At 41.1% G+C, this 19,876-nt stretch overlaps 1 protein-coding gene across 1 annotated transcript in view; it reads left to right on the top strand.

Moving 5' to 3' along the window:
- KIAA1549L (KIAA1549 like) overlaps nucleotides 1-19,876 on the top strand; it is a 228,887-nt gene that overhangs the window by 47,659 nt on the left and 161,352 nt on the right. The gene's annotated exons all lie outside the window — the stretch shown is intronic.

Here is a 19,876-nt window from a genome sequence, read left to right as displayed (position 1 = left end):
TTGTTTCTCAGCAGTAGATCCATGCTGCCTGAGAGATGGCTGGAGCACTTTGTTACACTGGTCACAGAAGATTCTTTCCACCTCTGTTTGAAGCCTTCATTCTACAGACTGTAACAGTTTAAATTTAAATATAGTGAGGAGCTCACTGAAAAAAGCGTTCAGATATATTCTAAAAACTAAGGAGCTTCTGGGACCTTCTTGAAGGCTACAGGTCAAACTCTGAGAGGTTCTGAGCAGTTGCTAATAGAAGTTGCAGGTGCGTAGCGGGAATGGATTAAGGCAATCTGGAGCCCTAAGTATGCCACAACCCACAGCCCCTTATGGCTCTGCCCCTGTGGCCCCAGGCTTAAATACAGCCCCCACTCCCAATCCAGAAGAGGTGCTGGCAGCAGGGAGCAACAGGAACTTCTTTCTTCTTTATCCAATCGCACTCTTCTCCTGTCACTCAGAGAGTTCTCTTCTTGGGATTCCAGACCAATGGGGCTTGGAGTCAATACCTCATAGAGATGAATAGGGCAGTTCACCCATCTCAGAGCTATTGTTTCAGATCATCTGCTGACTCAGGCATATGGTTGCCGCAGTGATTACTCTCGCTTTCTGTTTTCAAGCTTTTCTTTGCCAGCATGAGGACTAGAATTATTTTTATAATTTTTTTTTATTGAAACCTGAGACTGATGTAATTGCTGGACTCCAGGAACCAGAGCTCTAGGTGTGGATCTGGTATCTACACCTTATCTAGCCCTGCTGATCAGTACCAGTCAGGATTTAATCTTTGATTTGGATAATAAATGAAGGACACAGTTTTAATCTTGTAATTACCATACAAAATGAAGAGGACTCGGTTTGTGGGTAGGTCTACACTGTCACTTAAATCAATGTAACTTACACCATTCAGGGCTCTGAAAAAGACCACCCCCTTGAGTGACGCAAGTTACATTGACTTAAGTGCTGTCCATGCCGGTGCTATGTCAGCAGGAGATGCTTTCCTGATGACATAGCTTCCCCTTCTCATGGAGGTGAAGTAATTATGTCAACAGGAGAACACTCTCCTGTTGGCATAGCGCGTCTTCACCAGACGCACTTCAGCGGTGTAGCTGCGCCAATGTAGCGCCATCGTGTCGACTTGCCCTGTGTTTCAATAATCTTTGGTAGCTGGAGTTAGCAGAGTTGCTCTTTTAGCTTAGCCGTCTGTCTGATCCCTCATCTGGAGCAGCCAGGTTTTACTTCCACCTCTGGCTTCACTCTTCAGATAGTTGCAGTTGGCTTGTGTGGTGGTTTAAACTGTGCAAGGCTGTCTCTGCAATGTGTGTGTGAGCACTATATGGGCCTTGGCTGATGTCATCATAACCATCTGTGTATAAAGTCAAACTCTGGTTTATCTGAGGGGTGGTGTAAAGAATTATGACTAATATACTAACTAATGCTGCCACCAGAGTTGCTTCTCTAACCTTTCTGTCAAAGCACCTACTGATTTCTCCCTGTAGTGCAATTTAATCATTAGTGTGTGAGTTACTGTGATGTTAAAATATATTCGAGACCACTACAATCGCTGGCATAAACTTTCTCAATAATATCCCTCATGTATTTGTTCCTTGATGATTTAATCATGCTTTCTTATTATAGTGTTAACATGGATAATCTTCCCTGTGGGCATGGCATATGATTTTGTTGGCATACTATAGTAACCTGAAGCCATTATTTCCACTGGCAGCAGGATGTGACATTTTATGTTGTTGCTCAATACCACTGAACATTAACCTTGTTATAACTATAGCATCTGCTTTAGTGCTAAATATTGTTCTTTATTGATACTGTACTTTCAGGCTAATTTAAGATCTGCTCTTTCATTAGGATTACTTCTCCCGGCTTCTGCATTCTTCTCTCTTTCTCTTTTCTATTAGTGCAGAAACGCTAGTGTCCATAAAGACATCCACTTGTAGCAATGGATTTGTACCCTGCAGACTTCCTGCCAGATATTGATCCAAACACATTGAAATAGTCTCCCTCTAGTCTCATGCTTCCAGTTTTTTCTTTCCTCAGGAGGTAACAGCTCTTTACAAATGATGCCAATGTAACACTTAATGCCAACTGAAGTGCTTGTTGAGTTTGTTCACTGCATCAAAATTACATGTACTATGTGTCAGAACAACTCTAGGCATTAATAAAGAAAATTTCAGCTGATGCTGATCATGCACATAAAATCCTGGAATCCAATCCAGATGCCTTCTTATTTGCACCCAGAGTCTCTCAAACTTGATTTATTTTGACACGAGGACAGAATACTTTAGACTCTCGTGTTGCTTAAAATTAATCTTTCGCCTCTTTCAATTCCAATATAGGCTTCTCTTTAAATAGGGCTCTGAAGAGTTTCTGATTTACCATAGGTTTAAAAGAAAAGGAGCTGTTGAAAGTGAGAGTTGATGGAATTATCACTGGCCAGAACTGAGTATAATACAGCCATGCACAGTAAAGAAGTTTCCACATACTATAATCATTTCCACTTAGTCCCCCACAAACAATGCCACTTGCTGCTCTAGGTCCAATCCTGAATTAGACATAACTGTGCCAGATAGTCTAATTAGACATAATTGAGCCAAATAGCAGCTCTTTGATTGGGATAAACATTCCCTAGGAACTATGCTGAGACCATTACACTAACTTTAATTTCTTAAAATCTCCCTTCAATCTGTAACTGCTGCTTTGGTTCGTGTCAATACTGGAGGTGGTTTGAGGGACTCAAGAGCCAAGCCAGAACCTTCACTTTCATCCACCAATGGAGTTCTTCCAAAAGTGTACAATTCTTAGATGAAGAATCCCAAGCTGTATGTATTTGTTGTTTCAGTGCTTAACCTCTTGCCCATCGTGGCAGATAATGAGAAATAAAATCATGCCCTGCTTCCAAATTGCAAAACTGCTGAGTCAGATTGGAGAGATGATAATCCCAGAAATAAATTAATGTAAGAAATCAACTACACAACTTCAGCCCCAGTCTGTGACTGATGGAAGTAGTGAGGGATACAGCACACAGAAGGGAGAGGGAAGAGAAGTAATTCAGATAAGAAGATAATTTTGGCTCTTCCCCGTGGAAATAAGTTGACCTAGACTAGAGTTAATTTATTTGTGGAGCATTTTCCTGCCAGAAGATGCCCTCGTGAAGGAGAGGTAATCAGTCCACTTGTGGTGTCCGATAAAGGTAGTATTACAGAACTAGAGGGATTCCTTGACATCTTTTGTGTAATGTCTGAATCCCATTTTTCCCAGGATGCTGTTATGGATCAAGTGACAAAAGTTCTTGTTCACTCAAGATTTTGTGCTTTGAATTACTGGTTCTAGGGTCTACTCCTGCTACCTGTGAAATCAATGGCAAAATTCCAATAGACTCCTTATTTGGAAGTTCTGTTGTATAATAGATATTATCAACAATTAAATAAGAGCTGTTTGTCAGCATTTACAAAATGCATCATTGTAAAAATGGAAACATGCAATGACATCTATCTGCACAGCATTTGATACACTGGAGTCAGAGCTGCCCATCTTCCATATCAGCAGAACAGGCATTTGCTTAGGTCAGCAAAATATTTGGGGATTGTTTGGGGAGAGTAGCTGTGAGGGGTGTACGTTTTCCAGCTTTCCTAAAGCATTAGAAACCCTAGAGTTGGCACTGCTCTCACCTCTGGTGAAAAATCTTTCCTAATTGGAATTGTGAATATTTTGATGAGTTGAATATGGATCAGTAAAGAGGGTCTCCTTTGCAGCAATTTGTGAGGAGATTTAGGAAACACAAATGCTGCAACCCACCATGTTCCAGTTCATCCTATATAAACTCTGAAAGGATTTATCCACCCTTAGCTCAGAACTGGAGGTAATCCCACTGAGTAGGTTAATATTTCTGTCCTCTGTTCCCTACATCCTATTTGTCAGAAAGATGTCCCATAAATAAAATGAACCCCAACCCTGGCCTGCTATAGTTTTCATGAATCTGGATGCTTATTTCACTGATATAATTTGTTTAACATATGGCTGTTTCTTCTTTTATCATTTATATTTTTAATAAAACTGAAGTGATTTTGTTTTGACCAGAGGGAATACAAAAACAATATTCTGCTTACACTCCCATCTGAATTAATTGATTTCCTTCTTATAGAATTGGGAATCCTATAATTTTTCCTCTCCCATCTAACAAAAAAAGGAGAAATAGAAATAATTGATTCTCTTTGCTTTAATGAAATTTACTGTGCCCAGGAGTCTTTTTCAATGTCTGTTATGTCAGGGCCCGTTAGGGTAAGTTGCAGATAACACTGAAGATGCCTATCAGCAAAGTGAATCCTAAACATTAACAATACAGTACCATTTTAAAGCCTTTAGGGAAACCTTTCCAGTCATCTTAGGTACATTTGTGTTCCAATATACAAAATTATTTCATTTTTGTTATGAATTTGAATAATAATTACTAAGGAAGTCTGATGCATTCAAATGAGCAATGGAACAGCACAGCACAAAATTGCAATGCATTTCTGGAAGATCTTGGGAAACCCAAAAGATTCTCCTTTGCACATATACTGCATAAAATCCAATGCTGGAAAGATCAGGGTGGGGAAAAGGGGAAGTACAAAGCTGAAAATTCACAGATGAAGCTGAACCATACTCCTCTTGGACTCCTGTTAATTCAGACTACATGGGTCTCAGCATGGACTTTTTCTTTTATATAACAAATGTTTGCACTATCTAGAGTGTGGAGTGCTGTTAGTGATTTTTTTTTGCCTTTGTCAGTCTGTCAGGTATTATTTTACACAGAGGTTTATATTTATTTCTCTATTGTCTTATTGACATTAAGGATGCCAGAACCAGGATGGAAAAATTTAGACCTTCATCCAAATCCCTCCCTGAACTTTGTTATGTTTAGGGTACAAAAATACTTCACCACCTCCATAGTCTCTGTTGGAATCAACTTTGCTAAAATCCATCATGGGATCTGAAGAAATATCTGCTGGGCTGGCTGCTGTCATAGCTTATGACTTGCATGGTTTTCCAGATGTCAGAGGGGAGGCAATGCATTCTGTGGTGTCTCTGACTCAGAAGAACCTCCAGAAAGCACGATGTTTAAATAAAGTGGTCACCAGAGCTCAGTACACAACCTCAAACCTGAGGACACCCTACCATCTTCACCTGTGATTGAGGATGTAGAATAGTGGGGTGAGGGAATTAGGAAAAGGAAGAATATGTTTGCTAGAAAATGCTTTGAACTTATTAGGTAGTAAATATTAGGTACTGTTCTTATCTACTTGTTAGCCAGTGTGGTGTACTACCTAATAGAGTGGCATCATGTAACCACCAACTGACCTTTAACCATGAAGTTACTGCTGTGCACCAGTGTGACTTATTATGACCAGTCCCTGCTCTTGGCAAAAAAATACTTCATCTTTGTTTCTTATACCCTTCTGCTAATAACATGCCACTGAACTGCTACATTTGGTTATTATCTTCATCCTCTGTCCCACCTGGGGAATGGAAAAGCATATTTATATAAGACTTTTATTTCTGCAGGTTTTTTTCCTGTTAGGAAGATGAATAGAACTCTAATTGACCCTTTAATATATCGCTGTTTCATTATGGTACTTAAGTCAATAAGTGACGAACATTCTGTAATTTTCAAACCAGCATTAGATTAGCTTAAAAGGAAAGAGGAAACAAGGCTCAGTATTAAACAGCTGTTTCCATCAATTGCAGGCTGCAGGTGTTTTATAGGCTCCCCCCTGCCCCAGCTCTCCCTCATCCTCTGAGGAGGGCTGGCATCTCTGCTCCCCTCCCACATACATACGTTCCTCTGCACCGCACCTTACTTTTTTGACAAAAGTGGACGTTTGTCCCATTTGCTCTTGCCAACTGATTAAGTCAACAAGAGCAAACAGGACAAATGCCTCCTTTCGAAAAAACAAAAGTCAGGACAGCTGGGACAGGGCTTAAAAAGGGGACTCTCCTGGCCAAAATAGGACATATGGTCACCCTAGCGTGAGCGCTATCTCTGAACTCCATGCGCTGGACTGTTGAAATAGTGTATGTAAAATAGCGATGTGCTACTGGAATGGTGATGCTTGGAAGCCATCTCCTCACTTCCTGCTCTGAGTAAGTGGGAGAATCCTTTGGTGTAGCTGTGGTCACAGCTGAGTGGAGGCCCAGACCCCAACCCAGTGTTTTTTTGCCGCTTCTGGAACCTGTTTATGTCTGGAGAAAGGAGCAGCTTCAAAGCCTTTCTCAGCCACTGGAAGAGGTGGAGAGGAGCTGAATCGTCCAGACAGGCACATCAGCTCCACCCCTGATCAATTCATATGCTGCAGGAATGGGGATGGGAGAGGAGTGACTTCAGACTTGATGGGAGTAACTTTCCCCCATGCATGGCCTGCAGCAATATGAGGGGTGAGATGTTGGTGAATGGCTTTCAGTACATGCAGGGCACTGGCTTTGGGGACCAACTTCCTTCCCACAGGAGAAGAAAACCTACTCTAGCTTCGTCTGTGTGAGATGAGGATGAGGATTCGGGGGAGGATTACTAGAGAAAAGGGGGAAGAAACAGACGGAGAAGGGCATCACGAGGGCATGTAAGGAAGAACAGGAAGGGATGGAGCCCAAGACACAGGAAGGGAATAGGGCCCTCAAAACCCCCAGCATGGGGAAGTTATAATTTAGAGTGGGGGTTTTATCTGGATGTTTTGGCTGCTAATTCATTTATTTAGATTGGTAGTGAAATGAGAGTAGGAAATAAGCTTCCTCCATCAGATCTTTCATTTAATAGGGTGTTACTATGTTACAGAGTGAACATCAATACCACACCTATGCTGTTTCTAGTGATTTTATTAAACTGAGTGAAATCTCTATATACACCTGGTGATGTTATCTGATTAAAATATGACCATATAGATCATTATTGCAACCACTGTTATATATTTGCAACAAATCTTGTACAAAGATTGTCAAGTGAGGTGTCTATGAAAAAGTTATGATTTGCTGGTTATAGTTATGCTATCTGTATGCCTGGATCATTTTTGTATTAGAAATTATGAATATTGGCTTTATACGTGGATTTCAAATGTTTGCTCCTGGGGCAACGCCTACAAAGTAGTTAGCCAGCAGATCTTGGAGGGACTATTCAAATTGAGTGGCTGATCAAAAGGACACTTGACTCACAATGGACCATGGGAGACACCCATCTACACTGAGTGGACTGTCCTATAAATATGCTGTCTGGAATATAGGTAATGGCTTCCTGCAATGACTGAACAAAATTGGGCATGAACATGTGACTTGCCCATGTGACTACAAACACTATCCGGTCAGCGTGATTTTCCACTACCGGTGCTGAGTTTTTTGTCTGAAACAATGGGTTTCCCTCCAGATGGCAGAGGATATAAATGACCCTGGAAACCCTCCATTTGGCCTCTGTCCTGCTCAAATCTCTGGACTATGAACTTATACTAATGGGAGCTTTTTAACCAAGGAATTGAGGACTTTCTAATGATTTGGAAGCAACCAGAGACTTATTAAGCCAGCAGTTTATTCCACCACTGCTACAAGCCTGAACCAAGAACTTTGCAGTTACTGTATGTCTTTGATTCCTTTAACTAATTTTAACTCTCACCTGTTTCTCTTTCTTTTTATGAATAAACCCTTAGATTTTAGATACTAAAGGATTGGCATCAGCCTGATTTTTGGGTAAGATCTAAGTTATATATTGACCAGGTGTGTGACTGGTTGTTTGGGATCTGAAGAACCGTTTATTGATGAGACTGGTTGTAAAGAACCACTCACCTTTAAATCCAGTGTTTTCAGTGGCAACACAAGGACTGAGATGTCCAAGGAAACTGCTTTTATAACTTCTTGTTAGCCAGCATAGTGAAACAGAAGTTTACTTTTGTTGCTTGTTTGATATAGCCCCTGGGGGATTAGCCAACAGTGTTGGGGGGTATATCTGCCCTATTTCTCAGCAGTTCGTCCTGAATTTGGCATCCTCAGTTGTGACCTACTGAGGCACAGTTACACACCTATTTAATGGACAAGACATGGCTATCAGTATTATAAAAATAATTGGATAAATTTTTTTTTTGCAGGTAAATGTATTTTTTCTGAGTATTGAATAAAAGATAACCACACATCTAAATATCTCTCTGCCCTCTATTAGGCTGAGTACATATGTACCAATGTGTGTTAATTTTTCCACAACCCCACAATCTCCCATATTTTTTTAACCATTCCTCTAAGTTATTTTTCTTTTTCCAATAGGAGGCTAGCAAATCAGAGATTAATTCTTCATTTCCTTTTGTGTGACCATTTCCACTACAAAGCCTCAGGAGGATTACCAAATGATCATTATATCCAATAATTTGTGATATCTGGGTATGGATTTATCCCACTACTTTAATGATTGGACATGTCCACCATATATGCATAAAATCTCTTTCACCACAGTTTCTCAAACATTATAAAATATAACCTGACTGGTGTGAGGTTCATTGACATAGTATCTTAAATAAATTTTCTTCTGTCATGCTACAGACTGAGGTTGCTGGTTCTCTTTTTCTAAATCAAACCCCAATCCATTGGGGTAATTTGTCTATTCATGTCCTTTTCCCAGTGTGTTATATATGGATGCTTTTTTATTAGGAAAGCTGTCTGCAAAGATTGATATGAATTATTTATAATGTTATTGTTTCCTAATTGACCAGATGTCATTGTGTCTATTAAAATGGTAGCTTTCTTTATAAAACAATTTTTCTAGAAAGTTGAGAAACATAATGCCTGACTTGGAAGTCTTGATACTAGGGAAGAGCAGGCCTGTTAAGGTTAGTTTAGATCTCTAAATTAGTTAGAAAATTTCTCTACTGAATTGCTGGCCAACTGTGTTTATTCCATGGCTTTCACAATCTTTGAAGATATCTGGTTTGTGATTTGAGTTAATGTCTGGATTATTTGCAATGGATGTCATTGGTAAGGGGGAAAAGAATTGATCTTATCTCTAGTTCAGTTCCAAACCCATGGAGTAGTCTTTGCTAAAGGATTTGTGTATATTTGTAGAGGGCGTGATTTAAAAAAAAATTAATCTATGGTAGCCTAGTGATGTTTATGCTGCCACAATTTTCTTGTTCAATAAAGACCCAGTGGTTGTCTGGGTTAGTGCAGTGGTTCTCAACCAGGGATATGGGAACCACTGGTGGTATGCAGAGGTCTTCCAGGAGGCTTCAACAACTCATCTAGATATTTGCCTAGTTTTACAACAGGCTACATGAAAAGCACTAGGGAAGTCAGTACAAACTAAAATGTCATACGACTTGTGTATACTGCTCTGTATACTATATACTGAAATGTCAGTACAATATTTATATTTCAGTTTATTTTATAATTATATGGTAACTATGAGAAAGTCAGCAATTTTTCAGTAATAGTTTTCTGTGACACTTCTGTATTTTTATGTCTGATTTTGTAAGCAAGTAGTTTTTTCAGTGAGGTGAAACTTGGGGGCACATAAGACAAATTGACTCCTGAAAGGAGTACAGTGGTCTGGAAAGGTTGAGAGCTACGCGGTTAGAGCAGAGGTTCTCAAACTGCGGGTTGGACCTCTCAGGGGCTTGCAAGCTGTCAAAGTCCACCCCAAACTTTGTTTTGCTTCCAGCATTTATAATGGGGTTAAATATATAAAAATGTTTTTAATTTATAAGAGGGGGGTCACATTCAGAGACTTGCAATTTGAAAGAGGTCACCAGTACAAAAGTTTGAGAGCCACTAGGTTAGAGGAACCCCAATCCACTACTGCTTTGAGCTGGCTGGCTTGATAGTACTAGAATATTTGGAACAGTTAGTCCACCCCATTTAATAGGTCTGTACAAAATATCAGTTCTCACTCGGTCTCGTCCTATTTCATATAAATTCTAACAACATCCTCTGTACTCCTGCTAGGGTTTTATCTGGGATAATCACAAAATGATTTTGAAACAAGAAAGATATCCTTGGCAGCATATTGACTGTGGCTATTCTTCCCAAACAAGAAATTGCATACCTCCCCCAGATAAAGACCATTTTATTAAAACTGTACTGCTCGTTAACATTTACTGACACATTTTAATAACATTGCTGTCACTGGCCTTGGCAAACCTCGATAGCAGAGCAGTACAAAATAGAAAGACATAACATAAACTATTAGAAACAGATGGGAGTTTCAATTCTGCACAATTCCAAGAGAAGTTTTTATGTAAAGAGTTGCTTTTTTAGTTCTGCTTCATATGTTACTATCATAGAAATTAAAGCTGCATTATTTCCATTTGACCATTCTGAGAACATTTAAAAAAAGACTATTGAAAGAAGTATATTATTTCATTCTGAGCTCTGAATATAAACTAGGATTTTAGCTAAAACCACCATTGTTTCAACTAAAGATGTGACGTTTTCATATTTTAATATACAACAATGTATTGGTTCCCAGTTCTTATATTGTTTACTTTTATTTTAGGAGAACACTTTTGGGATTTGTCTTTCAGTAAATGTTTATAAGTATGTTTCATACTTGTTTGTTTTCCTGTTCCTTTTGGCATCATGTTGGTACTTGAGGTTTTTGTTTGTTTTTTTTTTTTTTTAAAGGAGAGGGGTTTCTTTAAGCTGTATTTTGAAGTAAGGTCTTTCTGCCATTCTACTCTTATTCGGAATCAGTATAATTATGTTATTGTGCCACTATTGATATTTGTTCTGTTTGAGCTTGTTTAAAAGAATATGACATTGTGATTAAAGGGATTCAGGAAATTATTGTGAGAGTGATTCAGGTAAACAGGTTGCATAGCTGAGAAGGCAGCTGAGTGATTGAGCACCTCTCCATGCTGATGTCCAGCATTGCCCAGGAGTTTAACAATCTTTGGATGAGTCCTCACACACAAATTCCTATATGTTGCAGCTTTTGCCACCCACCCAAGATGACGACCCTAACCCACACTCATTCTTTCTTTACTCCTACTTACTCCCAAGTAGAGCTGGTTGGGAATTTTTCCATTGGAATTATTTTGACAGATAATACAGTTTCTGCAAAACTGAAAATTTTCAGGAGAATGTCAATTTTGCCTAAAATTTTCAGTTTTCCATTGGGAAAATCAAACTGAAATATTTCATGTGGGTTTGACCTGAATCGGACTATCTCAGATTGTTGAACTGACCCAAAGTCTTTTGAGTCAGTTCAACATTAAATGGCATTTCCCTAATGTGATGCATTGTGCCATGGGAGCTGTGGTTCAGAGTTCCATTCCCCTGGGCTGGGACCCCTGGAGGACTACATTTATGATGTAACATGGACTCTCTCTGACCACTTTGTGTGGTGCATCATGGGAATCATATGACTGAAGATGTAGTCAGGCTAGGGTGTCTGGCCCATAAGAGAGAATGGGGGAATCAGACTCCCAAACTATAACTCCTGTGCTACAATATGCCACGATAGAAAAATGCAGTTTAATGTTGAACTGTTTCAAAACATTTCATTTTGACATTTCCGAATTGACATTTTTTGATTATTTCATTCCACAAAAGAGTTCAGTATTTCAACTTTTTGCCCCTAACTGAGACAAATGCAAATGTTGAAATGTCTGTTCCCCATGGGATGTAAATTCTGAATTTCATTCACTTCTACTCCTGAGTCTCTGGTGTCCCTGCCCTTCTCCTCATGCCTCCCAAGTCACTGTTGTTGCATCCTGTTTCCCCATCAATCCCCTGGTGTCGCTTGCCCTCCACCTGCTCCTCCTTTTCCAGTGCCTGTGTCCATTTATCAAGCATGCTGATGGCTGGCAAAAGGTACCACTTCTGCCTGCTGGGCCTCCGGCAGGGCAGGTGGGTGTCTCCCTTCCCACCCTCCCCCATGCTACTAAAGTCAGCAGCCCCTAGTGCAGCCACAGCTACTGAGGATAGGGAGCAGGCAGCAGCTTTCAGCTGATCCCTGGAAGCATAGGGAGCTTTCTGCAGTGATGGTGGAGATTTCCCAGCTCTCCCGGTACATAGAAACAGAACATTGCCTTTCAGTTACTTACTTTAATGGGAGTCATATTCCCTGCAGCTTAATCTGTGCCATGAGCCTGCTCCTTCTGATGAGAGGGGTCCGTCGCATAGCAGCTCTCACCAAGAAAATTCCTTTACAGGGGAAGGGAAACATTTCCATTTCAAAACTACTTTGAAAATTCAATTTCAGCCTATGCTTTTATTTAGTAATGATTTCAGTTCTTAAAACAAATTACTGCAGCTGGCTTAGATATGTCCCAAATGCTGTGAAGTGAATTATTCTGTGCCTTTCATGATAAAATTTTTGCTTTTTTTTTAACCCAAAGCAATGAAAACTGATGTTTAAAAAGCTTCACTTGGTTGATGGTTTCTAGAGCCTTTGGGTAAAGACCAGTGAGGTTAGTTGTAATAAGGCACTTCAAAGAGCTGATTTACATATAGGCTTGTTTTTTGAGTATGCAGATGGTCATGTGTAAAACTCCCAAAGGAAGGATCCTGCTTGTTAACCCCAGGTGGCTAGCAGCACTAGAGAGACAGTCTAGATTTTTTTTTTTTTTTTTTGCGTCTCATAGGCTAGAGTGACCAGATGTCCTGATTTTATAGATACAGTCCCGATTTTGGGGTCTTTTTCTTATATAGGCTCCTATTACTCCCCACCCCGGTCCCGATTTTTCACACTTGCTGTCTGGTCACCCTTCTCATAGGCTGACAGGAGCTTTGATTGTTTGGCTCAGACTTTTAGTAGCGGCTGTAAAACTGTATGTCATGCAACTGAACTTTCTAAGGGATGTGTTTGTTTATTGGCTTACTCATTGCCTTAAACTGTTTACTAGGAAACTGTATGGAAGCATTCACTGATTAATTGGTCACCTGAGCCAGGGAGATGTACAAAAACCCTTCTAGGAAAATTAAATCATGATTTAACTGAATTTTATGCTGATAAAATTTTAAGTCAGCTTTTTCTGTGGTCAAATCCCAAACTGAATATCCTTCAGATGTAGGTTTTTCTTTTTCTCTGTCACTATGTGTATTTTATTATTAACAAACCCAGGGAAGGTCTTCAAACTCATAGGGCAGCTGACCTATTTGACAAACTATCTTTAATAACCAACGGCCACATTATTTTTTATATGTGAAAGATTTAACTCTTGTACCTATTTTAGCAGAGCTTTCTCAGGGACACATGCCGATCATCTGTACCTTTCATCCAAGGAACTCAGTGAATCTTTACAAACATTAAATTAATTCTAACAAGACCCCTGCATGGTAAATGAGCATTATTATACCCATTTTACAAATGTGACAACAGAGGCACGAAGATTAAAGCACCAGTATACAAAGACCTTCTTTATTAATTTTAGCTCAGAGAGAACTCTCCCAGGATGTGAGAAATCACGCTCAATCCCATCCTATGCCTGATAAGAAGGGATTTGAACAGGCGTTCCCTACTGCTTATGTGAGTGCCCAGCCACTGGACTATGGAATATTCTGATGTGGAGTTACCTTAGTTTTTCTTGTTGAAGCTATTCCACTGTGTATAAACAATTACATATGTATTGGGCCAGAGAAAGCATGGGAATGACTGTGTACTCCAGTTGTTAGAGAAGCCTTTCCACCCCTAAATTATTTTATGTGGCATTAGATATGCTCTGAGCACACCTACCGGATTGGGACCTGCAGGTGAGATAGGTGGGGGAACGCCTAATTTCATCTGATTTGAGGATCCTTGGAGGGTTTAGGCAAGAGACAGGCGTTGGCCGCCAGGACTTGAGGCAGCAGTGCAGAGGCCCTGAGGCAGAAACTTCATGGCCTAGGAGACTGTAGCAGTACAAATTTAGGCCCTGAGGGATTTTAGGTGCCTCCAGGATTTGGCAACAGTTTAACAAGGTGTCATGGTATCTTTCCCAATCTGAACCTTAGAGTCCAAAAGTTGGGGTACCAGCATGAATTCCCCTAAGCTTAATTACCAGCTGAGATCTGATAAGCTGCCACCAGTCAGGACTTGGAGTGCCTGATAAACTCTGGTCTCCCCAAAACCTTCCCTGGGGACCCCCAAGACCCAGACCCCCTGGATCTGAACACAAGGAAAGTAAACCCTTTCCCTCACCGTTACCTGTCCCAGACTTCCCCTCCCTGGGTTACCCTGGAAGATTACTGTGATTCAAACTCCTTGAATCTTAAAACAGGGAGGAATGTCCCTTCCCTCCTCCCCTTTCTCCCTCACCCAGAGGCAATACAGATTCAAGCTCTGTGAATCTAAACAAAGGGATTCCACCCCTCTCCCCTTCCTTCTCCTTCTTCCCTGTTAAGTACAGACTCAATTCCCTTGAGCCTCAACAAGGGAAAAAATCAAACAGGTCTTAATAAAAAGAAAGAAAAAAAGTAAAAGTGTCTCTGTAATTTAGATGGTAAAAATTACAGGGTCTGTCAGCTTATAGAAACTGGAGAAAAAGCCTCCTCCAGCAGAAATACAATTTAAATACTTCCAGCCAAATACACATTAGAACTCTACCAGCCAGATACATATTTGCAAATAAAGAAAACCAATTAAAAAGACTAAACTGCCTTTCTGCTTGCACTTACTACTTGAATAGAAAATTAGAGCCTGTAGTTTGTCCAGTCACTCTCAGATCCCAGAGAGAACACACAAAACCCAACAAACAAACAAACAAAGGCTTCCCTCCACCGAGATTTGAAAGTATCTTGTTTCCTGATTGGTCCTCTGGTCAGGTGTCCGGTTCACTGTTTGTTAACCCTTTACAGGTAAAAGAGACATTAACCCTTAACTATCTGTTTATGACACAAGGAATTTGAGGATCTCAGTGGCATTTAAAGTGTGAGTTAGGCAAACGAAGTTCTTTTGTGGATCTGAGCCTAACTGACTTTCAAGAGCTGAAACCAGGAATTTCAGAATTGCAAAAATCTATCAGTAGTTACCCTTAGAAACTAACGAAATACAAAAAGTTAGTAAGAGAGACAGACATTATTAAGGGCCCAGAGCGGTAAAGGTACTTAGGCACCTAAGTCCCAATTTTGGCTCCACTGCGATTCACAAAACTCATGTCAAAAACTAAACTCACTTGGCGCCTAAGTTTTCAAAGTAAAAGTTCACTGGGTACCTATATTTCAGCCTCTGGGCATGTGCACTTCTGCCTCCTTCTAGACGTCCGGGCACCTGTCTCCCACCTAAACCCCACAGTGATTCACAAACCAGGCATTTGGCTGCCTACATTGCGTGCGGGCCCTGATTTGGTAGGCGTACTCAGAGGTCATCTGTGAGATCAGGTCCCATTCAAAATCCGGAAAGAGTAGGTGGTGGTGGTAGTGATGCCCATCTTATTACTTTTAGCCCAGTGACCCAACCACTGACTACAGAGTCATTTTTTCTCTCTTGCTCTGTCTTACCAGCCCAATGACTCTTTAAGCATTTGTCCACAGTGTAACCATCACTGGCCTGGTGAGAAAGAGGGTAGTTCTTTGGTTAGGGTATCCGCCTGGGAATTGGTAGACCAGTTCCCCTTCTCCAGTCATGGTTTCATTATTCATTCACAGTGGAACAACTTCAACTAGAGAGACTGAGAGAATCCCCTCACCCCCATCAGAATATCCCATAGCTCAGTGGTTAGAGTACTCTCGTGAGAGAATTTGAACAGGGGTCTCCCACCTTTCTCCTCATCAAGCAGAGGCAGAATTGAACCTGGGTCTTCCACATCCCAGCTGGATGCTTTAGCCATCGGCCTAAAAGTTATAAAGTGGGCACCACCTCAGCCTTTGTAGTTTGCTGTGTTGTTTGTTTGATTTTATAGGTGTCTAAAAGTTAGAGGCCAGATGCTCACCATTGTAATGCCTAAATTCCTTTGTGGATCCCACCCAATGTCATTGATCTCTGTGGGAGTTTTAATCTGAAGCTTTTTGATTTGTGTCAGGTAACTCATAATATGTGAGTCACCCAATAACATGCACACAGAACGCCTGTTCCATTTTCAGTTCACATGCTATGAATATGTGAAGGCAGTTTGCTGAGGGTGTTGCAGTCTCCAGGGGTATCCCTGAGCAGCATACATCCTGTGATTGTTTTTACTGTGAATTGTGGGTTCAATTTTCTTAAAAAAACCCATGTTTCCTCACCCATTTTGGGGTGACTCATGCCATTTTCCAAATGCTGTTGGCCAGCATGGACCCAACAATGCTCTGCATTGCTATGGTGACAAGTGTGAATATGCATGGGCTGCTTGGGATGTATTATGGCCCTCATCGCTGGATGAATTTGGCATTGGATTTTTCCCATCACACCACCAAGCAGATGACATGGAAACAGGAGAATAGTCTATGGCAGCAGCTGCTGCTCCTCTGGTAGCAGAAGCATACTCTGCAGCAGCGGCAGCAGGATGAGGTGAAGGACGGCAAGCTGTTGTAACAAGACAAACAATTCCTGGATCAGAGCAGCATTCAGCACTGTTTCTGGGCCCAGGAAACCAGTGTGGATTGATAAGAGAGGATCGCACTGCAGAGCGGGGACAACCAGCAATGGTGAGAGTGCTTCAGGATGGATAAGGCTACCTTTTTTAAAGATCTGTGCAGAACTGACCCTGGAGCTTAAACAACAGCGTGCCACCAAATAGTAATCCATACACATGGGGAAATGAGTTGCCATTGCCATCTGGTAGCTGGCCACCTCAGAATGTTACTCGTCTGTAGCCAGCCAATTTGGTGTGGGGCGATCAACTGTTGAGGCCATTTTCATGCAAGTCTGCTATGCCATTGATAAAGTGCTGTCTAACTGGGTCATGCTCAGGAGATTATTGATGGCTTTGCATGGATGGGGTTCCCAAACTGTGCTGGGGCTGTTGGTGAAACTCATGTGCCTATAATTTCCCTTTTTTCTCCTCACACCTGGCCAGGGTGCAGAATTTATAAACAGGAAGGAAGATTTCTCCATGGCACTCCAAGGACTGGCGAGTTGCTCAGGCAGGTTTATGGACCTACACGCTGGAAGGGTCCCTGGTGCTGGGATCTTTCCGAACTCAGTATTGTTTAAATTAATGAAGAAAGGACTGTTTGCACCAGGAGCACTGTAGACATTATTGGTGTGAAGGTTGGTCTGGTTACTCTGGGAGATCAAGCTTATCCCCTGATGCCCTGGCTAATGAAGGCATGGAGAGAAAGAAGGAACATATGAGCTATCGTCTGAGTTGTTGCAGAATGATAGTCAAATGTGCATGGGGCTGTTTGAAAGGCAGATGCTGCTGCTTATGGAATAGGTTGGAAGTAGCAGGAAAAAAATGTTCCAACTGTTATAACTGCATGTTGTATTTTGTGCAATATCTGTGAGAGCGAGGGGGCTAAAACCTTACCAGTGGGTGGGAGGCTGGAGTGTGGAGACTTGTTTGGTGGTTCGAACAGCCTGCAAGGCCCCCCATAGAGAAAGCAAATAGTGGGGGACTACTGTCAGGGATGCCTGTTGTTTGTATTTTGAGCCTCAAGCCTGAACATGTTAGCCCACTGGGATGCAGACATTGGGAGCACGGAGGTATTGTATGGGGTGGTTGAAGCTGGACTTTCCCTGTGTGCTTTTGTAAAATCCTATGAATTATTTCAGCATTATTTAAAAGATTTGCTGTGTTAAATGCAATGATGACTCATAATAGATGTATCATACATTTATTGTATTGTAATGTATTTTAAATTTATTATGGAAGAACAGTAAAAACAATATTTTAATGAGAGCAATAGAAAAATAATATTTTTGTATTTGGTTAGTGAAATAAATTTCCAATCTTCTTAAGTAACCAACTATTCACAAATCTTTAATTACTGTAACAGTGCAAAGAAAACTCAAAGTGCAACAATAAGAACATTTCAAATACAACAATTTGTGGAGGGGAAGTGGGGCATAAAGTTAAAGGTGAGTATATGCCTTGTCTCTTCTTATCCACATGAGTTTTGGGGTTGAGTGCCGCAGCTCAAAATTCTCACAGACATTGGAGGGCTCAAAAGAGCTTGATTCCAAGATACAGGTGTTCTCTGTGCCCAGAGGTTGGAGATAAGAGGTGAATGGGAGCCACTGAGAGTTCTACTATGGGGAAGGAATTGCTGCCAGTCTCGGTAACCAGCATTGTCAAGGAGCTGAAGGACATGGCTGGGTCCCAAATTACAGGACTGCAGGGCCTGCTGACCTATCAGGAACATATTTTGCAGGGGGGCATTCAGACTCACAATAGTGTCCATGAGTTGCCTCTGCATCTCACTCTTTTTCCATGCTCTCCTTTGCCATGGTAATGCTATCCTTGACCACAGCCAAAATCTCCTGGGAGAGCTGCATTTCTTTTTCCTTCTGGGTCCTCATGTACAGCCTCTATTTTTCAGCCAGCCTGGTTTTCCTCTCTGACTACTTCATGAGTTCTGCAAACATCTTGTCCTGAGTCTTCATTTTTCTCCCCATATGATTGACCAACCTGTCTTTAGTAGATAAAGGCCCTGTCCTTGATGGTTTGGCTGTTGCAAGTGCTGTGGCTATGGGAGTAAGGGAGAAAAGTAGTAGTTTATTGTTCATATCCCAGAGATAGTCATGGGTGCATTTGGATTTCAGTCTACTGTGTCTGCTTTCATGCTATTAGCTCCAACCACACCACCCCTATGTTCCAGGTTTGTTTTTGCAGTTATGTTTGTGTGCTGGAGGCATTTCTATGGTATTGGAGGTTATGAGTGGCATGGGATGCCAGCTGGTTAGTAATCCCCACTACATCCCATTGACGCTGTCCTCACTCTCAATGATGTTATGTTGAGGCAGGTGACTATGAGGAAGAGAATAGTGTTATTCAAAAAGGTAAAAGGCAGATCAGCAAGATAGGCTGTGAAGTTATTCACCAGGATGTTCCTCCACAGGAAGTGCTGCAGGAGCAGAAGAGGATGCAATACTGAGCGTGCAGCTATTCCTTTAAGGTGCAAAACAAAATCGAGCTATTTCTTAGGCTTATTTTCTGCTGCAGGCATGGAGAAAGTACAGAGAAAAACATAGTGTCCTATAATGATTGTCAGCTACAATGCATGTTACAGGGCATTTGTACCTCAGCAGGGAGCAGTATTCTTTGTGCCTTGACTGGGCATTCAGTGTGCCCTTATATCTTGTAAACTATGAAAAATAGTATTTATTATCCTGTAAGCATTGTCGCAAACTGTTGAATTTAGCACAAATGAATGCTTTCATTATTTGAATCTGGAGCAGAAGTGGGCGGGGTTCAGACTGTGACTTTGCTATGCTCGTGGGCACCATTTTTGAAGCTGCATGAAGTGGTGTGGGGAAAGAGGTAGCATCTCCTAGCTCACATCTGCCAACAATCTCTTCAGTCCAAGATTGAGTTTCTGGTGGTTTGGAGACTGTGGGGCAGCAGGCTCTGAATGGTGTTTGGGACGGGTCATACTATAGTTCTGGAGAATCCTTTCCAGTTCACTTACAATTTTAAAAACAAGATTTGACTGTTTTTCTATAAGATGTGCTCTAGGAATTATTTTGGGGAAGTTCTGTCATCTACTGTGTTACACAAGAAGTCGGACTAGATGATCACAATGGTCCCTCTGGTCTTATGATCAGTATGCCCATGAATGTCCCCTTTCGGATTGTCTCCTTTTGTCCCTTATTTTAATGTACTTTCTCCTCAACTGTTTGTGCTTTATCTGGCCTGGCTTTGCAGTGTCCACAGAAAGGTCCTTATTCCTGTGGCTGGCCACCATGTGTATGCAAGCAATTTCAAAATGGATTAAATCAATTTGATCCTGTTTTGTAGGTTCAGAGATTCAAATGCGAGAAGGGACCATTGTGATCATCTGCTCTGATTATTTCTATAACACAGGCCCTAGAACT

This window comes from Gopherus flavomarginatus, chromosome 5 (assembly GCF_025201925.1).
Source record: "Gopherus flavomarginatus isolate rGopFla2 chromosome 5, rGopFla2.mat.asm, whole genome shotgun sequence".
NCBI classification, from domain to species: Eukaryota; Metazoa; Chordata; order Testudines; family Testudinidae; genus Gopherus; species Gopherus flavomarginatus.
This window is presented reverse-complemented; position numbering and strand designations above follow the sequence as displayed.